Here is a 26370-nt window from a genome sequence, read left to right on the forward strand (position 1 = left end):
GCTAAAATGCAAATCATTTTCTTTTACAGTGCAGATCGCTTCTTTGACACACCATACATCCTTAAATGTTTCGAGATTTTGCATTAGCTCATAAAACCTGAAATCAACCAAAACTCTGGCTTTAACCAGGGCAGGAAACAGAGCAATGACATTAGTCCCTGGTTGTTGCTCGACCTTATTCCTCCTAGTAATGTAAATAGCCATCTTGGCTTGACCTAGGATGAAGTTCAAAATTTTACATACATTTTGTCTTTTCTTAACATACTTAAAACCAAGGACAAACGTCTCAGTGGAGAAATCCTCACTAAATGCACCAAATACATCTTTCAGCATGCAAAACAAGGGTTCTAGCCTTAAACAAAGTGTAAAAGCATGAAAAACTGTTTCCCTTTGGTAACAGAAAGGACATTCCTGACTTACATTTCTGTTTATCACTGAAACAAAAGCATTGACAGCAACTGCTCCATGAAGAATTCTCCATTGTAAATCACACACTCTCTTAGCCAATGGTGGTTTATAAAGTGCTCTCCACTCCGGCCTCACCCCACTATTCAGTTTGAGAGCAGCGCTCCACGGTGTGTCAACCCTGCTCTCCAAACTTTTCTTATTAAAAACTTTGACACATGCCTGATACCACTGTTTCCCTGTAACCATACTTAGCAGCATAGTGTTTGGGTTCCTCGATAGAAGTGGACCTGTACACCCGTCCAAATTGGGCCAGACTACCAGCCCAGGAAAAAGGTCCTGCTTGTCCGGACGACACACCCCTGCACAATAGTCCACAAGCAGTTCAGTCTCATCTGTGGTGCAGGCAGCACGCCATTTTTCCAGGAGCTGCGATACCACTCGAAGCGACCTCAGCCCCAAGGAATCAGCAAGCCCCCTCCTATTCCCAAAATATGGCCCCGTCAGATCCACTACATCTTTCAAAGTGACGATCTTAGCGCCACACAGCATCTTCTGTAGCGACGGGGAATTGGCCGAGGAGACATCCAGACGAGCACCTCCAACCACAGGCTCTTGCAAGAGCCAATGTAAGGAGATTGCAGGATCAAACCATCTGACCTTAAACAAGGCCCAGACTTTAAAACAACTGCGATAAAACGGTGGCAACTTTGAAAACAACATCTCATCTGGTTTCATCAAAAACAAAGATTTGTCTAACCCCAAACTCCCACCCATTTTCAGTATTGCACAGCTCAAACCCCTCCATGCAACATCTGTAGGCCCTGTCAGAAGCCTTTTTACAAACTGCAGTCTAAAAGCTGCAGTCCTACTCTGTAAGTGTATGAGGCCCTGCCCCCCCTCATCTTTTGGCAAAAACAAAACAGACTGAGGTACCCAATGCAGCCCATCCCAAAAGAAATTTCCCAAAACAGACTGAATCTTTTGTAGCAGGTCAGGTGGAGGGTCTACACAGGCTAGTCTATGCCAGAAGGACGAAGCTACCAGATTGTTAATGATGAGTACACGCCCCCTGTAAGACATTTTTGACAAAAGCCACTTCCACTTTTCAAGCCTTCCCTTAACACTTTCAACCGCCCCCTCCCAATTTCTCCCCATGACTACATCATTCCCCAGAAAGACACCCAAATACTTGAAGCCATCTTTCCTCCAGCTTAAGTTATCTGGAAGCCTTGGCACCCCCTCCACCCATTGACCCAGCAAAAGAGCCTCACTTTTTGCCCAGTTTACCTTGGCTGATGAGAGTAACCCAAACTCCTTAAGGATGTCCACCACCATCTCTATATCCCTTCCCCCACTAATCAGTAGAACTATATCATCAGCATAGGCTGACACACGAAGAGGCACCACACACCCAGGCACAGACACCCCCCTTAGAGTTATCCTTAATCTCTGTAAAAGAGGCTCTATTGCTAACGAGTATAACATCCCAGACAGAGGGCAACCTTGCCTCACACCTCTGCCAACCTTAAAGGGAGCACTTAAACCACCATTGATTTTGAGAATACTCTCCACATCACTGTACAGAACCTTGACCTTCTGAATGAAGCCTTCACTGAATCCAAAGGCATATAAAGTGTCCCACAGATAGCTATGCTCCACCCTATCAAAAGCTTTCTCTTGGTCTAATGAGACCAATCCCACATCAAGCCCCAACATTTTTGCCATGTCTATAACATCACGGACTAAAGCAACATTATCAAAAATGGATCTACTGGGAATACAGTATGTTTGGTCCGGATGGATGACCTGGTCTATCACCCTACATAGTCTGTTGGCCAGTGCTTTGGATAATAATTTATAATCACTACACAGGAGCGACACGGGTCTCCAGCACTTTATATCAGTGAGATCACCCTTCTTAGGTAGAAGTGTGAGGACTGCCCTACGACAGCTCACCGGCAGGAGTCCTCCAGCAAGACTGTCGTTGAGCACTGCAAGCACATCCTCCCCCACCACAGACCAAAATGACTTATAAAAGTCTATAGAAATTCCATCCAAACCAGGGGCCTTGCCACACTCCATACCTTGAAGGGCCCTCTCCAGTTCCTCCAACGTCAAAGCTGAATCAAGTTCGGCCAAGGATTCCGCTGAAACCTGAGGCAATCCCTCCATGAACACACTGTCAGCCTGTTCACCGCTTAGTTCGCTCCTGTATAGATCTTCATAAAACCGTGCAGCTCTACTTCGAATATCATGCACACTGGTCAAAAGGGTTCCAGATTCAGATTTCAAAGAATGAATACATTTCCTCTGGCCATTTTTCTTTTCCAAGCTAAAGAAAAATTTTGAAGGTACATCCATCTGATCTACACACTGAAAGCGTGAACGGACCAACGCCCCTTGTGCATTAAGACCTAACAGCTCAGCTAAGGCGCCCTTCTTGGTTGCCAAATTGTCAATGTCATCATTATCCCCAGTAGAGTAAGCCAAATTTTGAAATTCTACTAACTCTGCTTCTAGAATTTCAATGGACCGGGTTCTGTCACTTGTGATGTTTCGACTATACTGTTTACACAATTGTTGAATTTGCATTTTACCAAAGTCCCACCACTGTTGTAAAGAACTAAAAGTTGTCTTGCATTCACAAAACTCAACCCAAAAGGCTTTGAAAACATCCCTAAAATCCTTATCATGGGTTAAAGTGGTGTTAAAATGCCAATAAGCACTCTTTGGCTTCACTGAATTCAAAAAAAACACTGCACACAACCAAACTATGATCTGAAAAGCTTACAGGAGTAATATCACAACTCTTAAACATATTAAGATGATGTTTGAAACAGTATACCCTGTCAAGCCTTGCTAAGGAAATCATATTACTACGGACATGAGTCCAAGTATATTGTTTTTGCCCGATGTGAAAATTTCTCCATACGTCGCTTAGGTCATGTGTCTGCATACACTGCCTAATTATACTGCGTGAAAGCATATGAGGCTCAACATGATTTCTGTCAATGTCTTGCTCTGTGCAATTAAAATCCCCCCCAATGAACAGATATTCATCACCATTGCATCCAGAAATAACAGTAGACAATGTTTCTAAAAAAGCCACTCTTTCTGCTGCAGTGGTTGGGGCATACACACACACAAAAACAAAGACATAATTTTCAAAACAGGCTCTAACCTTCATTAATCTTCCCTCTATAACTTCCACCACTTCATAAGAAATGGGAGTAAAACTCTTAGAAAACAGACATGCAACTCCACCACTAACGTTGGAATTGTGGCTCAAAAGAGAAAGACCCTCCCACTCCAGTGCCCAATCAGCTGCGTTCCTTGCATCGCTGTGTGTCTCTTGCAAGAGAAGAACGTCGAGACGCTTAATGCGTGACAAAAGGTGAAGCTGTGCTCTTTTCAAGGGATTCCTTGCCCCATTGATATTTAGGGAGGCTATACGAAAATCACCCATGATCAAAAACAAAAAATAAATAAAAATAAACCGTATAATTACAATCATTCTGCTGCTTGTTTGGGTGCTGCCTTCTTTGATTTACTGTTTTTACCGAGAAGGATATTTAACTTCGTAAGAAACTTGGTTAAACGGTAAACTTCAGGGTTAGAAAAAAGCCCGTCCGAAATGAACTGCTTTGTTCTAGACATGAACTGTTCAAGATCCGGGAAAAAATCGTCAATATGAACATTTCTGACATTCTTTGTTTCACTCAGAAATGTTTTAATATCTTCTACGGTGTAAACTTGAGAAGTATAACCACCCTTGCGCAAACTACAATCCACACTACAGTCAGACTCTAAGTCGCTTTCTATCGTAGGTGTATTCTGACCCCGTGCAGACTTCCACTTTTTTGATTTAGCAGACTCATCACTTTGTGTTCGCTTACGAATTTTGGGGGGATCTTTAAACACTTTAGGTTCATCCTCTGCTTCCAATTGAGAACTTTCATCCTCTGCATCCATCTCATCCGTCAGATAATCATTTCCTACTGCTCCACTAATTTGGGAAATATCTGCGCTTTCGGGCTCAGCTTGGGATGCACCTTCCTCTGCTGGCTCATCAGGGGCATTATGCGGGGTGCTTACCTCGGCCGAGGAAATCTCCCCCTCTCCCGTAGCACTATTCGCCTCTTCACCCTCCCCATTATTGGGAACGTTATCACTGGGGGCTTGCTCGCTATTAGATTCCCGCTCATCGGGCGTACTACCCATTCTGTCTGGGCAAGCCCGCACTAAATGTCCAGTCTGGCCGCAGCCAAAACACTTCATCAGACAGGAGGACACATAAACCGAATAATGAAACCCCTCCACCGGCACATCCAGAGTAATATCTAAATCTTTGTTGTCTTTCGTGATCATATATACAAAACGTCTGAACGACACGATGTGTTTAAGGAGTGGATTTCTGCTAGAAATCGCTATCTTTCTTATGGGTGATACCAGTTTACCATGACGGGATAGAGCTTCAATGAAGATTTCATCCTTAATAAAGGGCGGAATGTTGGATATGATTACTTTTTTAGATGGTGCTGATAAAGAGAGCACGGGGGTGAAAACACCATCAATTACTACTCCCTTTTCAATCACTTCGTTTGCCAGTTCTACTGTCTCTAGAAACAAAACAACTGCCTTGTTCATACGGGCTGCAGAGAGAATTTTGTCATGACCGACCAAATCACCAACCGCCAAACTACATTCTTCAACACTGGCTTTTGCCGCTATCTTAATGCCATGCCTCCGCGTTAAAGACCCAAACATTCCTGTGCCAAAGGCCGCCATTCTCCCAGGTCGGGGTAGACGCCTCGGCCAAGAAATAAAACAAAAACCGAACTACTCCAAAACAACCCACCCAAACTAAACCTTAAACTAAAAAACAAAACCAACCATACAAAAAAAAATAAGCAAAAAAGAGAGAAAAGGTAGAAAAAGCAGTGAACAACAGCGGCCACACTCGCACCACTCACGCACTCACACACTCGAACTCCGCCCACTTGCTCCGCATGCGCACGAGAGAGAGAGAGAGAGAGAGAGAGAGAGGGAGAGAGAGAGAGAGAGGGAGAGGGAGAGGGAGAGGGAGAGAGAAAGAGAGGGAGAGAGAGAGAGAGAGAGAGAGAGAGAGAGGGAGAGAGAGGGAGAGAGAGATGCCATAAGTGAACAACAGAAGTCTCAACAGCCGTATGTGAGGGAAGGCTCCACTGATGCATTCACAAACACAAAGAATCACAAAGAAAACTATCTTGTTTTTCCAGTTTCTGATGTAGCACAACATTCAGTACCTCTACAGTTTCTTTACCGTTATTGAGGTAAACAGACACAGGTGTCTCTCTGTAGGGATTCCTTCTATGTTGGCAGACGCTTACAACAACATTAACCAGATAGTCAGTGGCGAAAGCAAGCATTTTACTTTGTCATGCTGGCTTGCCCTCATAGGATTCCATTGTATAGCCGTTTTGCGGTTGCCAGTTTTAGCATTTGAACTCATAACTGGACCGATTTCGATCATTAATTGCACCTAGTAAAAAAACTTGGACCCAAATAGATCTAAAAATCGGGCCCAGGTTGGAAAATCCCAAGTTTCCCTTTAAGAAACAGTGCATATGGCACAGAACACATCTTGAAAGGACCGTACCACCTGTCATGGGTCAGGGATAGAGATATGGGAGAAGTGAACATTGCCTGGGTCTGTAGTAACTAGGCAGGGTCTGTAGTAATTACTTCACTAGGGATATGCAGCTCTCAAGTCCTCTATCATTTTTTTTTATACTAATACCAAAGGACCGGTCTACAGAGCCACTGTAAATAGCCCTTGGCATGTTAGGAAAAGCACAGCCAAGCTTAATGGGACATTACAAAGTAGATTTACATCACCAGACAGTACTGTGTCTGATTAAGCTGTGATTTAACCTTAATAGGAATCATGATAGCAGCTAAAGGCTAACCACTGTCAGACATATCTGAAATAGAAATCTCAGGGTATCTTGTGGTGCCAATGACTTTAATTCAGTGAAATTACTTTCAGTTGTTGGAATACTTTATTCACATGTGCTTACCTGTGTCTTTAGTCTACAGCAAATCAATATTGAGTTTGTGGTTTAGTTCATTGGGTTGAAAAAAGCACTATTTGGATCATGCGTGTCAGCATTAAGAACTAAAGCGGCTTTCATTGACCATTTCATAATGTGAACATTTTCTGGTTTCATGCGTTTTCGCTGTGAGGTGGAGTGGAACAAGGCAGGTCTCGCTCAATTTTCTTCAGCATTTTCGCTGAAGAAAGGTGGCCATTGTTGACTAATGTAACTCAATCTGTAAGGCCACAGTGCCGAGAGCATTTTCGTCCTGAGCTTTATTAAATCAAACTTGATCGAGTTTCTTTCCTCTCTATTGGGTCCATTGTGGATAGGCCTGTTGAGATGTCATGGCACCTTTTTTAAAAGAATGTATGGGCATGCGATGAATGGAGAAAAATATGCAAGAGAAACTAGAACCAAAAAGAATGAGGAATGTGTTTCCAAATTCAAAAACATGTTCAAGTGTACAGATTTAATTAAGCTTGAGGGTATGGTTCCCAGCAAATGGACACATGCTTTCACACACACCTGAGCAGGACATTTGTCAGATTTTCTGACAAGAGAGAGATATTTCTCAATGGGCCCTATCTATTCGGCCTATTTACAGTAATAACCATGACTGCTATTTCGAGGCCATTTGAGACCGTTTCATTTCGCAATTCACACATAAAATTGAGGTCTGCCCATGGCTGGTTAGGTTCAGGACTCGTTCTCAATTGCACCCTAACAGCCCCGCGTGTGAACCAGATCATGTCTCAGTGGGCGGTTGGAAAAGGCAGGTCAGGGTGAGAATTCGGCTGCTACACGTTTATGGCTCTTCTGCAATTTCCTCGCATGAAAAACAACCGTGAATATCATCCCCTTAATCATGAGTCTCTTGCACCATTAGCTGCCATCAGATTCATGAGCTTGTCGGTTTCTGCATGAGGCAGATGACAGCGACGCTTGGCAGGTTTCAGTGGGTTTTATTCTCCCCATTCTTTCTCAACCTTTGTTTCATTTGGTTATTTTTATTTTAGAGGGGAGGCAAAAGCAGGCCACAGTGTTGCCATGACGTCAGCCCTAGTGTTCCTCTACAGGAAGAGTCATGCGAGAGACAGACCGACGCAGCAGATGGGGCTCTGGGTGCAGGGCGCACTACAGGGGGTGGGGTGCAGATCGGTTTGGGCAGCATTCAAAGCTGCCCCCCCCCCACCCTGCCATCATCCCAGCTCATCCCACTGTTCCGCAGGGACCCCTATCGAGACCACATGGAGACTAGGCAGTGGCCTCAAAGCACACTGGGCCTAACTCGCTCCAAAATCAAAATCATAACAACAACAACAACAACAACAACAACAACAACAACAACAGAAACAGCAAACAGCAGCAGTAGCAGCAGTAGTTGCCCCCCGCACAGATGTGACTGCATTCATGTCTGAGTGGCTCCCTGCTCCAAAACTGCACCAGAGAAGCACAAAACAAACGACACACACACACACACACACACACACACACACACACACACACACACACACACACACACACACACACACACACACACACATTTGAGATATCTCGTTTGATACAGCAAACAGCACACTCTTGTCATTACAGGGTCTTTTAAAATGAGGAAAATGGCATGAACATAGCAATTTTCTTCAATCTGCCAAATATGTCCGATTAGCTTCTGTCACACAGTTAGCATAACCGTCCATTTTTTTTTTACAGGGGAATACATTCGTCCGAGTGAATGTGGAATCTGGGCCGCAGCAGGGAGCAGTGGAAGAGGCCTGTGTGTGACTCTACTGCACTCAACGGGACCTGTCTGGGAGCAGGGCGATGATGTCACCGTACAGATGTGCGCCGGGACTGGCTTAGAGCCACGCTAGCCCTTCGTGCTGATTGGCTGCCGGGGCTCAAGCACTAAGCTCCTTGTCCCGCGCAGCGCACAGCCTGTGGTGTCACTGCAGCACACGGACACGGAGCATATTTACTTCCATACTGAGGGAGAACATGCAGAGGATATATGGTGCATGTAGGGGTTAGGGGACATTTGAGAAGGACGAGTACTAACATTATTTATTATGGGGTCTGCTAAACCGTTTATTTTATTTATGAAAAATGAATCTTCTGCATTTCGTGACCATGTTATTTATCTGGTCCTGCTATTAGTGTTGATTGTTGTGTAAGGTTGTGTTGCCATGGAAACTAATGTGTGTATTCTATTAATTTATTTCCTTTGTATTAGTGAACAGTTGCGTGCCCTTGGATATGGCCCCTCTCATTACACCCTGTCCAACATACACACACACACACACACACACACACACACACACACACACACACACACACGACTTAAATACGTGTGCACCCACGCATTGCAAATATGCCCATTACACATGTATGGCACATTGATTTTTTGTTTAGAGGCCTGTGTTTGATCGTGAAGACAGCCTCATCTTTGATGAAGGTGTACCTGTGTTGTTAAGGCGGGCATAAAAAAGCAGTGATCGTTGCAGCGTTCTCACCACACAGCAACGTGTCATTAAGCAGCAGTGTGCGTGTGGCCTTGTCTGGTAAGGGCTTGTTAAAAGAAGGATCAAATTTCCTAATGAAAAAGGCGTGCTGTAACACAGCTCACATGAGCAGATGGACACATTAAGAGATTCGCAGCTAAATTAATTAGCATAAAAAAAAAACGCACCAAGTCTTCTTTGTGAACTTTAACTAGAAAATGATCATCAACATTACATTGCATTCTTTTTTTTGAAAGGACAAATCATTTCACTTTCCTGTTAACTGAAACATGTCACTGAATGTCCTCAACGAATGGCCATGCTTGAGTCAGGTGATCAGGTACAGCGCCGGATCAATGAAACACATCTAATAAAAGGTTCAATGGCGACATGGTGGAGAGGGGCTGAGATGAGAAGAGAAGAGACTGCACTGAAATACAAACTGCAGGAGGAACTTAAGAAGTTGCAAATCCAGAGCACAGATGAATGCATAATGAAGCAGATTATGAGAAAATGCTGTAACCCATTGCACACTTCATTGGAACCTAAATGCCTGCATGCAAGAAAGAAACAGTTGCCATCAACATGTAAAAATAAGCATATGTTTATCTTTCCATCTGTCTGCATATGTATATATGTGTGTGTGTGTGTGTGTGTGTGTGTGTGTGTCTGTATGGCATTATGTCTGTCTGATCATGAGTGTGCATGTGTGTGTATATATGTGTGTGTGTGCATCCTTACAGTGAGAGGATACACAGGAGGCATCCAACAGTAATTTTGTAAACACAGCCATTTAAAAAACTGCAAATGAGAAACTAAAATAAAATGCAATAAATAGCTTTCCTTCACGCCATCAAGACGAGCCGAACTTGGGAATTGACATCTCATCCAAAAAAAACACAAACACATTCCAATCCACCAAGCTGCACCCAAAAGGAAACTGGCAGTCAAACATGTGTGGCAATCTGCACTGAAGAACTCCTATTTAAAATACACCAGTGTGTTTTGCCATCTCTATGCCTCTAACACTGGTTTCTCCACGACATGTACCAAATCAAACACCTTCCCTCCAATTATGCTTGAAAGTGTGTAAACATGCTCTCATATTTCCCTGGGAAGGACGTCGGAATGACAGTAATAACAGGCTTGCAGCAACCAATATTTACGTAAGGCCCGTAGTATTTCAATGGTTTTGTCAGCCTCTGTCCGTTTATAATATTTTTGCAAACAAAAAAAAACACACACACAGTAAGCCCACGGAGAGCAATCAGTGTCTCGAAATAGTAACAATCATCTCGCTGAAATCTAACGATACAACCACGGGGCCTAAGGCGGTGATTTTTCCGGCGAGTAAACAGTGTTGTGTGGCTAGGAGTGCAGTGAGTATGGACATAAGCACTTGAATGAATAAAGATGTTTCTTGAGATGTCTGCTGGGTTTCTGCTTAAGAAGAACGGTGTGGTTTATGGTTGCGTTGTAAATCAACAGTGATGCCCAACAGACTCCAGTGCTACCACATTGAATGGATGGATTAGAGCTCTGCCTCAAAATGCTGTTGTTTCAAGGCAAAGTAGTCAATCCAGCTGGGGGTTCAGAGTTCAGGCTAGATCAGATTAGCCTTCAATCCACTTCATCCTATATGGGATAGGCTAGAACACCACTTCAGATCTTTAATGCAGGGTTATTGAAAACTGTGTGTGTCAACACCAGGAAATGAAAATGAGCAGGGCACTCATACATCCTGATATTCACATTCATAGGGAATATACACACATGGACACAGGTCCACACACACACACACAAACGTATCATATTTATATATATATATATATATATATATAAAGAACCAAAAAAAGGATTTAAAATCTGTTTGATGCATTAATAGCGGTTTTCAACTAAAACCAACGAGTGTTCAGTCTTAGAGGGGCATACACGACAACAACCTACTACAGCTGAGAGTAAGTAGTACTTTTCTAGTCTCACACAAATGCCTTTACTCAGGGGCAGGGGCACACGCACACACACACACACACACACACACACACACACACACACACACACACACACACACACACACACACAGGCAGTTTAATAACCAGACTTGAGACAGCAGAAAAGAGATACAATCTATCACTTTACTTCGACAAGTCTCCCAAGAGCAAGATTTTCTTTTTGCCTATTTCCGAAAGTGAACCTTCCAAAGATAGCAGAGAGGGAAGAGGGGAACGCGAGAAGAAACAAGAATCAGCAAAATGTCTTGTTTGTCTTTACTGCCACAGAGTTCCCATCGGTATTCAACATCTTTAGCCAACCTGACTCGCTGACTCTGTTGTGCACACATTTCACACCCAAGAGGTGTAAATTAATTTCCTCGCTCCATGAAGTTCTGAAGTGTGGGCTACAACTGTTTGTAGGCAATACGATGCATAATTTCATGGTCATAAAATGAAGAGCTCTTATGGTAACATTAATGATGGGATATGGTGTGCAGTAACATTAGGTGGGTTTTTAATCATGGAAGGTTGCAGCGAATCACTAATTAGCTTCCGGTGTGAAGCTTTTGTCTAGTCTGAGCCAGGAGCTGCCTGCAGACTGTCAGAAATGTTTTTTTAAGCATCAGATAAAATGGCTGCTGCTTAAGATGCCCTGCGTGTTATTTCCCAGTGACGGCGTACCAAATTCAGCTCTGATCACTCACAATACACTTTTATGCGCTCACCGTCTCGAGGCTACATTATACCCGAACGCCGATATAAAAAGCTACGCTTCGCAAAGTTGCGCGACGGAACAAAATCTGTGTGTCTGCTCGTGTTCTCCCCGGCACGGCACCCAAACAATCACTGACTCACCTGATACACAGCCAAGCAAAACAAGCCTGTGCCGTGTAACTTTTATAGCGATTCGTGTGCAGACACTTACTATCTGTTACTATCTCAAGGTCGGATGCTACTGAAAGCTTTTCATTCTTACAGCGTCAAGGAATCCTCCTTCAGCCTTTTCAAGCAGCTTCTGTGTCCTCCATGATTAATGCCATTGTGTATTGTTGAAAATGTTGTATTGACCTTTCATTTTAAAATTCAGTCAAATTCTGTTGGACGGGCTAGACTCCAGTCAAAGATGAGCTACTTCACCGAACGTTCTGCAGAGCCAAGTCATTCTCTCACCCCCTGTGGAGCTCTGTGTGTGTGTGTGTGTGCGGGTGTGTGTGTGGACTGTGTGTTTGTGTGTATGTGTGCTGGGTATGAGTGTGTATTGTGTATGTTTTTGTGTGTTGGACAGTGAGTATATGCATAACTTTGTATGTACGGTACATCTACAGTACATCTGCATAGGACAGACAGAAGTCAGAAATGGGCCAAATTTAAGACAGAGTAAATCCTAACTGCAGCTGGAGGAGACATGGGGCACCCACAGGCCGACCTTATTGGCTCTCCGAGGCCCCTGTCAATCACTCGCTCGTCCCTACAGCACCTGTGCCAACCGTCGGCCCCAGCTCGTCTTGCCGATGACTCAAGGAGGGCCCTTAGCTGGATGCCCTCCAGCGACTCTCAAGGGTATGCGAGCGATGGCAAAGATGTGCCAGGCATGCCAATGTCCCCAGGCTGCACCTTTCTGCATGGCCAGTGCCACCAGGCTATGAATGATGGCTTCATTTGAATAGGCAGAGGACACAGGGGAGAATGGGCTGAAATTAGATGAGATGTGATGTGATGTGATGCGGTCTGGGGGTCCACATGGTTTTATACTGACCGTCTTGCCTGGATGTAGACTTGCTGCAAACAGAATGTATATACGCTGACTACGTGCACACAGAGGTGTTTCAATCAGTGTATGCACATTTAGAATGCATAGGATTTGTTGAAGTGTGCAATCTCACTTCCTCTAGCTCTCCATCTCTCTGTTGTGTTTGTGTGTGTGTGTGTGTGTGTGTGTGTGTGTCTGTGGGTGTGTGTGTCTGTGTGTGTCTGTGCGTGTGTGTGTCTGTGCGTGTGTGTGAGTGTGTGTGTGTGTGTGTGTTTGTGTGTGTGTGTTTTACTGACTCTGTGGGAGCTGCATATCTTGGTGAAGTTCCTACCGGGGCTCTGAGGAGCCCTGGTGAGAGTATCTCTGTGTGTGTGTGTGTGTGTGTGTGTGTGTGTGTGTGTGTGTGTCTGTTTATAGCCCTGGTGATTGTGTGCGTGCATATGTGTCTCCTTCACTGTGTGTTCATGTGTGTAAGAGAGACATAGAGAGCTAGAGCAAAAGAGAGAGAGAGAGAGAGAGAGAGAGGGATGAGGAGAGCCTGAGGGACAGATTGGCCTGGATATCAAACAAAGAACAGTGCAGCACAACAGCCCTTTAAGATGCGCAGGAGGGGACATGGACACTTACCTAGGAGAGGGAAAACATCTTTTTTTTTACTACTGCTACTACTTTCATACTTCTTGCTCTCCTTGACTCCAAGCATCTTTCATGTCCAGTACAGGCTCTCTCAGGGACATCAGAGAGAGTTGAAGTAGCTGAAGCTGAATTAGCCCTGCTCTTAAAGTTGAGTTAAAGCATGACGAGGCGTGAGATGGGACCTGGCGGTCAAGTGTCTGGACTGTGCTGTGCTTTCTGACGACTCTCTGACTCGTCCAGTCATCCTTCATGTCCAGTACAATCTCACTCAGGGTCATCATGAGAGTTGACAGCTGAAATAGCCCCGCTATTAAATTAGTGTTGGAGCACAGCAACAGTGCATGGCGAGGCTTGATGTTAGATCTGACGGTCAGGGTGACTGGACTGTGCTGTGCTTTCTGATGTCCCCCTGATTGGGGTGAATGATTAGATCAAAGGGCCTATCGCATCTTTCTAATGGATGCAATTTGGACAGAGCAGATATGTGGACACGAAAAAGGTCCTTCAGAGTTGAAACGCTACAAAAAAACCTTTGAGCTGAGCTCTGTGTGTTAGAGGGGCATTGCAACAGGATGTGGCTTCTTCCACGCAAATAAACTACAGGACGTGAGCGTGTGGAAATAATACATCAAGCAGAGACATGCATTTGCAAAATGAGTGCTGACAGTGTTTATGATGAAAACCTACACACACACACGCACGCACGCACGCACGCACGCACGCACGCACGCACGCACGCACGCACGCACGCACGCACGCACGCACACACACACACACACACACACACACACACTTGTGGTGTGAAGTCAGAGAAAATTAAATACAGGAAATCATCCAAACAGTGAGAGGCTAAGTCTGCAGTGTTCCTGTGAAGGCTTTCAATCATATTCCAGCACTGCATTTTAAAACAGGTCTGACCTCAACATCATGGCTGCTTTCCCAGTCAGCACTTTTACAAGGATATGATGATGTACAGAGGTCTTAAGGCCTGTCAATCAAAGTTCCCTGCATATTCAATCAACACCATAGGGGCATTCTTTGAGCTTTTCTTTGCCTGTGATCTTGGGAGGGATGACTGAGGATCTGTCTGAAGTATCAAGGCTTGCTAGCACAAACACAAAAGGGAGAGCCACCATTTTGAGACATTTAGGAGGAGACTAGGATGTTTGACAAGACTATTATTCCTTTCAAAAGCCCTCCAAGTCTAATGGACTAGTCTACCAACTGAATACAAAAAAGAGGTCTGTGCACTGTAACGAGATTTCACTTACACAGTCAGTGTCCAGCCAGTGACCAGCAACCCTCTGGCTTCAAACTTGAGATTATCGAATGAGACTGATTTCACTTTGCACTGTAAAAGTATAAATCTGTGTTCACAATTACAAAGTGCTCAGCGTTTGTCATCTGTATACGACACCATAACGCACTGATCATTAGGCAGTAATAGCAAAGTAAAGGAGCGTATTTGTGTTATCAGTTATTTAGAAGTCTGAATCCATGTCCCTATTGCTGCCTACAAGCACTGAAGGGACTACAGGAGTAAATAAGTGCTTTCAATAACTAGGTTTATAAGTGCTTTAAATAACTATGTTTATAAGTGCTTTAAATAATTACAAGTAGGTTTATAAGCCTGCTCTGCTGATTAATGTACCAGCCTTCCTCAAAATAGTAGCCTCCTCTGTATCACTACAATCCATAAGCAGATACCTGACAAACGTTCAGCATTTTTTAACTGAATTGTCATCTTGGCCCAACCACCACCAATTAAAAAAACCTCATCATAACCTGACCCAAAGCTCTACCACTAACCCAAAATCTAGCGCTAGTTGTGTTCTTCATTGTCAACACTGTCAACCAATGGTTTCTTGACTGTTCATGACGGCCCATCAAATATACAGTTGGACCGTCTCTCCTGGAGGGCGTTCTGTGTTTCGGGTCTCAGTCCAACAGTCCAGCTGTGTCTGAACGCACCCAAGGCTTGTTTTCCTCAGCATCCCTGCTCTCTCATATAGAGGATGATACATTAATCACACACGTCTGATTACTGACTCACTTCTGTCAGCTATTTATAGCCCCTCCTTTCAGCACTAACGCCTACGCCTCATTGCCTGTTGCCTGCGCTCAAAAAAAAAAAGTTTCATCTATTCGCAGCTGTCTGTGAAACAAAAGCGCGCCGTACACGGCCAATTAAAGACATTTAGTTACATTTACATTGGCATTTATTCGTTTAGAAGAAGCTTTTATCCAAACAGAGTCACAGTACACAGCGTACTGCGTGCTTCTTGGACATCAAACCCTTGAAAGTAATCACACATTGGTCCACCAGTGGGTCTACAAGTTGAACTCTGCAACAAAAGCACAACATACAGGCCAATTGAGACAGTTAGTTAGATTTGCATTTAGTCATTAAGCAGAAGGGTTTATCCAGAGTGAGTAACATACTGCATGCTCTAACCATCAAACCATTGGTATTGCATGTACTAACAGTAGAGCTATAAATTGAACATCAAAGAAAATACATCCTTAAATGAACAGATAAAGGTGGATAGGTGCTGAGTGAAGCTTCACGCTCACCCTACACTATGGAGAAATGAGATCCAGCCAACTGGCCGTGGCAGCAGTTCAGTTTGCCTGAGAATCACTGCAGACTGCCCTGGTGGCGTTCTGTGGGGCTCCCCCAATGCTGGCTATTTTGCACCCATCAGCAGCGTGATCTTGGGCACCGTGTGGTGCTGGAGGAAAAGCTTATTACTCGAGCCCCGCCACGCAGCGCAGTCAAGGACACACACAAACCCCCTGGGGGAGAGAGCGGCGCCCTGAACGAGCCTGTGCCATGCCCGCTGCACACTTACTCTCTCGCCTCCTGAACAAGCCTGTGCCATACCCGCCTGCACGCTTACTCTCTCGCCTCCTGAAGGATTTTCAGGGAGTGTCATGTGGGGATTGGCTTGGTGACCTTGCGGAGACAAGACACCCCCCCCCCCCCTTCTCTAAATATGTAAGGTCTGAAAGATAGCAGTATAGAGAGAGAGGACAAAGAGAAAAGGAGACAGGCAGAGAGGGAGAGAGAGAGATAAATAGAGAGAGAGAGAGAGAGGAAATAAGGGAGAGAAAGGTAAAGAGAGGAGGAGACATGCAGAGAGGGAGAGAGAGAGAGGGAGAGAAATAAAAAGAGAGAGAGAGAGAGAGAGAGAGAGAGAGAGAGAGAGAGAGAGACAGAGAAAGAGAGGGGAAATAAGGGAGAGAAGGGTAAAGAGAGAGTGAGCCAACGAGCCAGCACAGCAAGTAACTCCAGTGAAATGCTTACACAGTCAGTGTCCAGACAGTGACCAGCAACCCTCTGGCTTCAAACTTGAGATTATCGATTGAGACACAGAGTCCTCATGCAAGCAAACCACAGAGCAAACACTAGTTTTGCATGCGTGGACACTGGACACACATACAAACACACACACACACACACACACACACACACACACACACACACACACACACACACACACACACACAAAGCCATTTCACAATGAGCTAATGCATCGAGAGGGCTCATTCCACCAGGCAAATGACTGGCAATCTCCCCTGCTAGCTCCTGTCACCCGCCTGAACCAGAAAAGCACGTGAGGAGGAGTAATGGCTTTTTAATGGGAGAGCGGTGGGCAGAATTAATAACTGCCATCTAAATCTGTTCCGAGAACAGTGGTTAATCTCTGAGTTTTAACCCACCTTGTCGCACACACAAACACCACCAGTCCAGCAAGACTCTACACACATGACAAGTTGCAAAGGTTTACCCACAAGCCACCATATCTATGCAATGAGCCACCATATCTATGCAATCTTGTATCGATGACCTTATGGGGACAGAGGTAAGCTTTATTAGTGCTTGCACAGTCTACCCTCTTCAGTCTTTCCAGGAGGCACAACAAACAGTGACTTTATGAGACAATATGTAGGGCGAGACGCTGGGGAGCGCTCTGAAGAGGAGGAGGAGGAGGAGGAGGAGGAGGAGGGAGGGAGGAGACAGGGTGGCACTAAGCTAGGTTGAGCGTAAACTTTGCAGCGGAGCGGAAAGATGAGGCGAGGAAATTGGTGTGATCAATCTTCAGTCGTGTACTAACACATCTCTTTTCATCCCCCACTCTCTTTCTCTCTCTCTCTCTCTCTCTTCATCTCCTTCCCTCCCTCTCTCTCCCTCACTCTGTCTCTCTCTCTCTCTCTCTCCTGCCACAGTCGTCTGTGGGTGTAAAGCTTCATCCAGCCGGCCTGATTGCTTTTGGTTTATTTGCAAGTTGAACCTCATCAGTCTTCTCCTTGGCTGAGGGAGGAGCAGTCTCATAACTTTCTCATTACAGCCTCCAGGAAACATGACAAATACTGCAGTCGGGCCCCCGCTCTCAAGCCCACTTTTGAGACACAAAATAGCGTTTCCGCTCCCAATTTTGTTTTCGTCCCATAATGGCGCTCACCGAGATCATTAAAAAGCCAAACAAATGCACCACGCAACCAGGTTAGACACCTACCTGGGACTCGGAGGAGAAGCTGTGTGTGGGCAGAAGATCTCAGGAGTAAAAGAGAGGTTGAAGTTGTGCCTCCGAATTCAGGTCGAGTGCAAGTGGGTCAAAACTCAACTGTGGACAACCACATAAAGCAAACGTAGTCAATGAGTCGATTCACAATTATAGTTCAACTACAGCAATAACTATTGAAGATATACATAAAACCGGGGATCCAAAAGCTACTCCCACACACACCTGGCTTTTCATTGGTAATTATTCAGAGCTACCAGAGGACCCATCCATTTAGCCAATGTTGCCTCCTGAAGCCAGCCAGTCTAACAGGCTGTCAACCCTCTCTGATGCAAAGCTACTGTTAATCACCCGACTAATAGCCTCGCAGACAGCACACCTGGCGCAGGGTAATCGGACCACCACTAGTTGACACTTCCCCTCTCCCTTACAGAGAAACGGAGACGCCATTAACGGCCATTTAAAATCGTCCTCATGCCTATCTACTGGAATCCGGATTGGGATGACGCTATTTGTCATTTTCCCGGGGCCAGCCGGTTATTTCCACGAATTCGGCGAGAGCAGTCTGCTTCACGCCGCGATGAAATGGGCATCAATTAGTATTCCCTGTAAATACGGTGTTCGGCAAACAAGATTAATGAAGCGGAACAATCATCCATTTTCATCTCGTTGAGGCCGGTTGGCTCTTTTAACCTGATAAAGACTATTACGGGGTGTGACTCGGCGCCACTGACAGTAATGGGCAGTGATTTACGGTTCTGATTTAGCCCACTTGTCGTTGGAATAGGACTGAATCATATTCTGTCCAAATAAACGGCGAGATAAAGATAAATTGTAGGGTAGATTATTACTATTTCAACATGCCAATGCATTGCATTCGAGCCTCGTAGATTATTCTCAGCCACGCTTCATTAGAGGCATCACTGCTTTGGGCTTGGAAGAGCTGCTTCAGGGGATCAAAGTTTAAACACCGATTTAATGGTAAAGACCTAGGATTATCTTGCAGCAGGCGGGGTTCATTTAATGTTCATTTCCAAGCGTATAGCACCCTCTCCTGGACATGACAAGACACCACACTTAAGTATCTCTACTAAGGAAGATATTCATTTTTCCTTCATAAAACACTTTTTAGTCTAACTTTAAATATGACAAATTGTTGGCTTCCTTTGCGTCAAGCAATTTCTCAACAATTCTGCATGTCTGCCCTGTAAAGTCAGGACCTGGTCATGGAACCTCCTATCTTCCTCTGTCTGGTACCCTTCTTGTTAATCTGTGTTTGACTGGTTTTATTGCAGTATGGGAGTATGGGACCTCATTATTTCATACAAATGAACTCTGAACAGAGTAACTTGGTCAACAAATGTGTGCCATCACCAGTACACCCTGCATATACTAAACCACCATGCATTAAATTGAAAGTTTTTTTCCATCTTTATCCATGACAGCACCATTTTGTAGCATATAAGATCCCGTGCTCCTAATAGACACATCACAGGCATCATGTTAATTAAACACACATACACAAAAGAAAACATTAAACGAAGACTCCATCCCTAACATCTACATCACAACTGCAGAAGGCACCAGCTCATAGTGGCTTTGATGTGTGTAGGGGAATTACTACATACATCTAGAGCAAAGTACCTACAGCCATCCTCATGTAATGATCACATAAGGATGAAATCTAGCCAAAATGTTACGTAAATACATAATTCATGAAAACGAAATAACATGAATTATCAAATACATAAATAATTATATGCATTTGACCCGGGATATAGCCTACAGTCTACCAATGAACATCTGCATCATGTCTTCATGAGGTGTGCATCATTTCTTCAGTCACCATCAGCAGCTGACTCTGATGTCATCAGTCACCCAGTATCTGCAGTACCTCATCAAGCCACTTGAGGGCAGAGTCATGTTAGAGAAAAAATCCCTGGATTCATACAACACACAATATGTCACCTGGTGAGCATCTATGACAGTGAGTTACAAACACAAAGCAACAGAGCCCACATTAGGATCCACTCCTGCACTTTACAAATGCATCTCATGTCTTGGACTGCTCACACCCAAGACAGTAGATACAAACAAACCTGCACGTCAGTTAGCATTTCACGAAAATAGCTCCTTATTACAGTTGCTTGTGATTTCCAGGACCTGCTGCCAAAGATTGCGACTATTGACCCCTTACTGCCACCGTGTGGAGACTACAGGAATACAACTTAGTTCTGTACACATACCAAGAGTGATACATTAGTGCTGGGAGTCATGGTTTCAGATGAGGGAGTCTAGTTAACCAACGCAAAACAAATCTGCACAAATGTGTAAGTGATTTCATCTACAGATTTTCCATAAACACCATAAATAATCTTGTCTAGCACACATAAATACATAAATACATGTACACATGACCTACAGCCTCCGAGAATTCTCACCACGTTTGTTACTTCTAAGTGTCCAGTGTCTTGTGATGGTGCTCGGGGCAGTTGAGATTATAAAAGGGAGAGCACTTTCAAAACATGAAAGCAACGGCTCCTCTTGTCACAACGTGTAATAAGCCTACGGTCATAGCTGTGTCAAAGATGGATTTGTATCACGATTCACTTCCAAAGTAACAAGTTTAACCAGTTGTACTCTCGTAACAACGCAACAAGGTCAAATACGTCCCCATAAGACACACAAACCTCACAGTCAGAGCTGATCCAGTAATGCCAATGGTTTGACATAGGCCACTACTTTCATGAACTTCATTCATTATTTTTTATTTTATTTTAATATTTAGTCATTTAGCATTTAGCATGAACTCCCTGATCTCTGTTCATGACCTGTAACAATAAGTACATTTAGCCCAGAACTGTGCTAGCAATTAGCATTCAGATATGCATAGTAAAAGTGCCAGTAAAAAACAGCATTACAGTGTCCCCGCTGTAGCCTCAGTAGTGTACACTCACAGCCTCAGTAGTGTACACTCACAGCCTCAGTAGTGTACACACACAGCCTCAGTAGTGTACACACACAGCCTCAGTAGTGCACACTCACAGCTTCATACTCCACATTGGTGAGAGCCCAGACTCCCACGACCAGTCAAGCTCAGCCCAGTCTTCCTCAAGCAGCATGTTTGAGGAAAATGAAGCGAGAAATGACCTTTAGCCGGCTGAGTTTTTGTAGCACTGAGAAAAAACCTGCTTGTACAACAACACATGGCAGTCTGGCAGGGAGAACAGCAGAGGGGGAAGAGAGAGGGAGAGAGGAAGTAAACAGACTGTGTAGTAAGAGAGATGTCAAGGGAGTGGAGGAGGGAGAGATGGTGGAAAATGTTCAAACCATGAGAGAGGGGGGCAGGGGGGGGCATATAGCAGGTGAGAATGCTGATCTACATGAGGCTCAGTGCTGGCCCCCACTCCACCGCTCTATTTCACTTCACTTCAGTAGTGTTAGCGGTACGGCGGTTAGCGTCGCCAGACCTTTACTTCTTTACTTCTTTCCCAGATAGCCGAAAGGTCTAATATGAGTTTAGTTTGCACCTCCAAAACATATTTAGTTTCACCAAGCAACAAGGTGATGACAGCGTGTGGGAGGCAGCCATGTGCCCACACATACACATACAGCATCACTGCTGTCCAGTGGCATGAGTGCCCACACCCACACATACAGCATCACTGCTGTCACTAGGACCAGTGGCATGAGTGCCCACACCCACACATACAGCATCACTGCTGTCACTAGGACCAGTGGCATGAGTGCCCACACCCACACATACAGCATCACTGCTGTCACTAGGACCAGTGGCATGAGTGTCAACTGGGCACCTTCCTTCATCAGTGTTTCGTTGAATTAGGCCCTCAGCACCTCCAGAAGGCTCAACAGTGGTGCCTAGAACATCGCCCCCCTCAATACCTATGATGGATGAGGACACACGTTAATACCATGGACAACTACAGATACACTTCAAGATACACCATGAAAAGATTTCACTACAGACTCAGTGTCTGAGCGATGCACTGTCTAATTATCTAAACATCAATCGTATTATACTATGACATGCCACAGGCTATCCAGGGTAAGGGGTGGGAGGGTTGAGGGGAAACCCCCTCATGCGTATGATCCTGGGTTAGAGTAAGGGTAGGAGTTGGATAGGGGGAAGGGAGGGTAAGGGAGGTGGGAGGGACACCTGGGATGATAGCTCATATTAGGGTAAGGGAATAAAATGGGATACAAACCCTGGTCACCTTTGGCACCTAAACATTTTGTGACATCAGGCTTTGTCACATAATAAAAGGTTAATTTACAACTGTCCCCAAGTAGTCTGTGAGTGAATCAGCCATAACCGCTGGCTCGCTTTTCAACCTGCCTCAGACAACTCCTTTGAAGCTCCTGTGAGCGACTGTCCATGAAAACCTAAATCCTGCTTCCACTACCAGTTCCGCATACCCAATGTTTCTTTTCAAAGACTTCTTCCACTGCATCTTCATATCATAAACTAATCATAAACTAAACTAAACTAAACTAATCATAAACTAAAAATGTAAACAATGAGCTCACCCTCAGAATACAAGGCCATGTCTGGTCTCATAGCAGTCAGAACACTCAACAAAGGTGCCAATGTACAGGGTTTCTGTTCTTGAACAGTGATTTCTTCAGCAAAAATGGACTTAGAATAGAGCAATGCAGAGGGTATCTGTAACATGTCTTTGTCGTTTCCTGACAAAGAGTCGTGAAGAGTTCTTTTTCTGTATCAGGAGCCTGTTCATTAAAAAAGAGTGAAGAACATGTGCCTTACCTTCAGTCAGGCGTGATGTAAGACGGCAATCCACATGGGACAATCATGAGAGAGGGGGAGAAAAACACAAGGAGAAAAAGGTTAGGGTTCTGCTCAACCTGTTGAGTCTTTCATCATCTACAGTACATGATACAGTATTTTGTACTGTGATCCAGCGGACACATTTAACGTAAAACAAGAACATTTTCAATATTGGTATTGACCACTTCACCATTAAATCTAGCTAAAAACACACCCCTAAACTGCTAAAACACACCCCTAAACTGCAGAAACACACCCCTAAACTGCAGAAACACACCACTAAACTGCTAAAACACACCCCTAAACTGCAGAAACACACCCCTAAACTGCAGAACCCCCAGCACTGAAGGGACAAAAAGCAGCGTGTGGCCCAGGGAAACCCAAGGATTGGTTAGTCTTCCAACTACATACTAGTTATATTAAATAAGTGCTAGAGATGGCAGACTGTGGAGGCATGTATGCTCATGATGGGAAAGCCGCGGGTGGCATCAGGCAGCGTAAGACCTGGATCAATGACCCTAACTCCAATTGCATGGCCAAACCCTACTCACACGGCCCAGAGAGTGTATGCTGCCACATGATAGTTTACCCTTGCGCCAAAAAAAACATTAGTGTGTCTTTAACCTCTCTCACACGGGCACAGACCACATGTTAACAAGCCGCCGTGTCTTCAATTACTGTTCTGCCGTTGCTATGCTTCCTGAGCCTGCTGGAGAAAACAAACGGCTTGTGCACTGAAACCCAGGCTAAACAGGATTACTCATGACCGCCCACACGCCTGTCTGTTCTGGAACGCTTTCTGCGAAAACATTTTCATTAGACACCACGCAACGCCGCCGTGCCAGCAGATATCAACATATCACCACATCAACACACGTACCCACACACAGACGCACACATATACATACACACACACACATGCACACACATAAATGTACAAACACTGGTAGACCACAGTGCAGGCCTTCACGCAGCCAGGAGTAGGCAGATATAAAAAAAGAGCAGACTTAAAAATGAGAGGCTAGAAAGAGTACGACACATAAACATTAATCCTTTTATTGACTGTTTGCTTTGGATTTGATCAAGTGCAGTCAACGCAGATGCATTAATGGTGGTTCTGAACGTCCATAGTGTTCCTGTGATGTCACAATGCCCTCTGACATCACAATGGTTCAGGGACCAAGCGAGCGGGAGCCTAAAGGGAGCAGCTTCCCAGAATCCCCCAGGCCCCGTCCTGTCAGATTGACGCCATCATGGCTGAGGAGTTTTGAATGCTTGTGATCTTCCCCGCTGCCTCTGATGTCACGGGGCAAAAAATAGAAAATAAAAAAATCTGCTGAGTGTTTTAAACAAGCGTATACCAACCAGCACCAGTGTTACATCACATCATCCCCTCTTTTGTTTTGGGTCTGTTTTTGGGTCTCAGTGCTGCAGGGGAGTGGGGTGCGGGCCAGATGCAGGACTGTTGCAAATGCAACGGGCATGAACGAATTCACAGGCCCACACACCTCCCAGGCAAAAGAGCTTGTCACGCAAGGCCTATTCACCCAGTACTCTCTCTCTCTGTGTGTGAGTGTGTGTGTGTGTGTGTGTGTGTGTGTTTGTGTGTGTGTGTGTGTGTGGGTGTGTGTGTGGGTGGGTTGGTTTCTATGTGTGTACACACTACCTCTTACAAAGACAAAAAAAAGAGTGAGATACAGAGAGTAGACAATCATAACGAAATGAAAACAGAGACAACCGAGAAGGGTACCAAGAAAGGGAAAAGACACCACTGTATGTACACTGACAGAGAGATGGAGGGTGACACTCTGGCTCACTTCCACCTGCTGCCACTGGAGGGAGCCAGACACTCCACTCCAGTCTTGGCATCTGCTAAAGTGATGGTTAGGACATTGCCACATAGTGTGCACTCTACTATATCTTTTTTTTCATTTGTGTGTGTGTGTGTGTGTGTGTGTGTGTGTGTGTGTGTGTGTGTGTGTGTGTGTGTGTGTGTGTGTGTGTGTGTGTGTGTGTGTGTGTGTGTGTGTGTGTGTGTGTGTGTGTGTGTGTGTGTGTGTCGCAGCCATGGATCTCCTGCACCTTCCTATATTGCTGTGCAAACATGACCTGTTTCACCCTGATATTTGTTTTCAATATGCTGTGTGGCATTTCACAAAAGTGAAAATACTAAATGTAAATAATGTATATAGATGGTGTATATAAATCAAGAACATATGTTTACAGGAACAATGTCTCCTCTTGGGAGTGTCATGTAAACATGTATTCTGGATTCCGTTAGTTGGACAGATGTCCACATCGCTCCATCCATTGAGGTTCCCATGGTGAGGGAGGAGAGCCCTCTTGTGAAGGCGCATGATGCCCTAGCATGACAGTCTATGGGAGAAATGTCAGCTAGGCTCGTGTCTGAGCCTGCGCTCTGGCAGCTGGCATTTAAATATCAATATCCATCCGAGCCCAGCCCAGTGCAGAGGAGAGGAGAGGAGAGGAGAGGAGAGGGGAGGAGAGGGGAGGAGAGGAGAGGAGCAGAGAGGCTTCAGGGTGTGAGGGAAATATCAATGACATGAAGGAGGACAGGAGAAGGGAGGAGATGACAAGAAAAAGACGTGAGAAAAGAGGAGACGGCAGGTGGGAGGGGGTGACAAGAGAGAAGAAGGGGATGATGGAAGAGGAGAAGACATCTTGGAGGGACGAATAGACACTTCAACCACCAACCTCACCTCATGACTCAACAACACTATGAAATCCATCTAGCATACTTAGTAACTTCTACAGTTATTCTGCATGTAGTTTTATTTGATCTGTAATTATTAAGTTCCTTCAAGATTCTTCTCCAGCGCCATCTGAAGTCGAGTGTTTTTTGCAGGGAATACGTCATTCATTTTGATTTAGCTCAGTCTAGAAACACAGAGCAATTGGTTTAAAAAACAGCAAAATCCAACAACTTGGATGAGAAGGGAGATGAGAAAAAGAGGAGAGGGGTGGAGTTGGGTCGGGGAGGACATGACATGAGAGGAGGAGAGAAGAGGAGAGGAGATGAGAGGAAAGGAGATGAAGGGATGGCAAGACAGAAAGGGGGAAAGGAAAAAAGGAGGAGAAGGGAGGGAAGGAGTGGAGAGGAGGGTAGAAGAGAGGAGAGAGTCGGAGGGGGGAGTAGGGGTAGCAAAAGGGAAGGAGTGGAGAGAGAAGAGAAAGGTAGAGGAGAATAAACAAGAGGAAAAAGGGTGGAGTGAAAAGGGAGAGGTGACTGTGAAAAAGAGAGGGGAGGAAGGGATCAGGAAGAGGAGAGCAGAGGAGAAGAGAGCAGATGAGAGGCAGCATGGAGAGGAGAGGAGAGCAGATGAGAGGTAAAGGCAGCATGGAGAGGAAAAGCGAAGGGATGATGAGGTTGGAGAGCAGAGGAGAAGAGAAGAGAGGAGAGGAAGGAGATCAAAGGTTGCTATAGAGGAGGAGAGAGGATTAGAGGAGAGGAAAAGACATTAGGGATGAAAGAGAGAGAGGAGAGACAGAAAGAAGGGGGGAGGAATAGAGGAGAGATGGACAGAATGAGAGAGGTAGAGAGAGGAGACAGAGAGAACGAGAGAGGCAGAGACTGATTCAGTAGTGAGATGACTGGTTCAGTAGTGAGATGGCTGCTTCAGTTCAGTAGTGAGATGACTGGTTCAGTAGTGAGA

General features: G+C 44.9%; 1 protein-coding gene across 7 annotated transcripts in view; it reads right to left on the reverse strand.

The window, feature by feature from the left end:
- The window catches only part of ppfia2 (PTPRF interacting protein alpha 2), a 182691-nt gene that overhangs the window by 114722 nt on the left and 41599 nt on the right, over window positions 1-26370 (reverse strand). The window lies entirely within an intron of this gene.

Source organism: Clupea harengus, chromosome 16, assembly GCF_900700415.2.
Source record: "Clupea harengus chromosome 16, Ch_v2.0.2, whole genome shotgun sequence".
NCBI classification, from domain to species: domain Eukaryota; kingdom Metazoa; phylum Chordata; class Actinopteri; order Clupeiformes; family Clupeidae; genus Clupea; species Clupea harengus.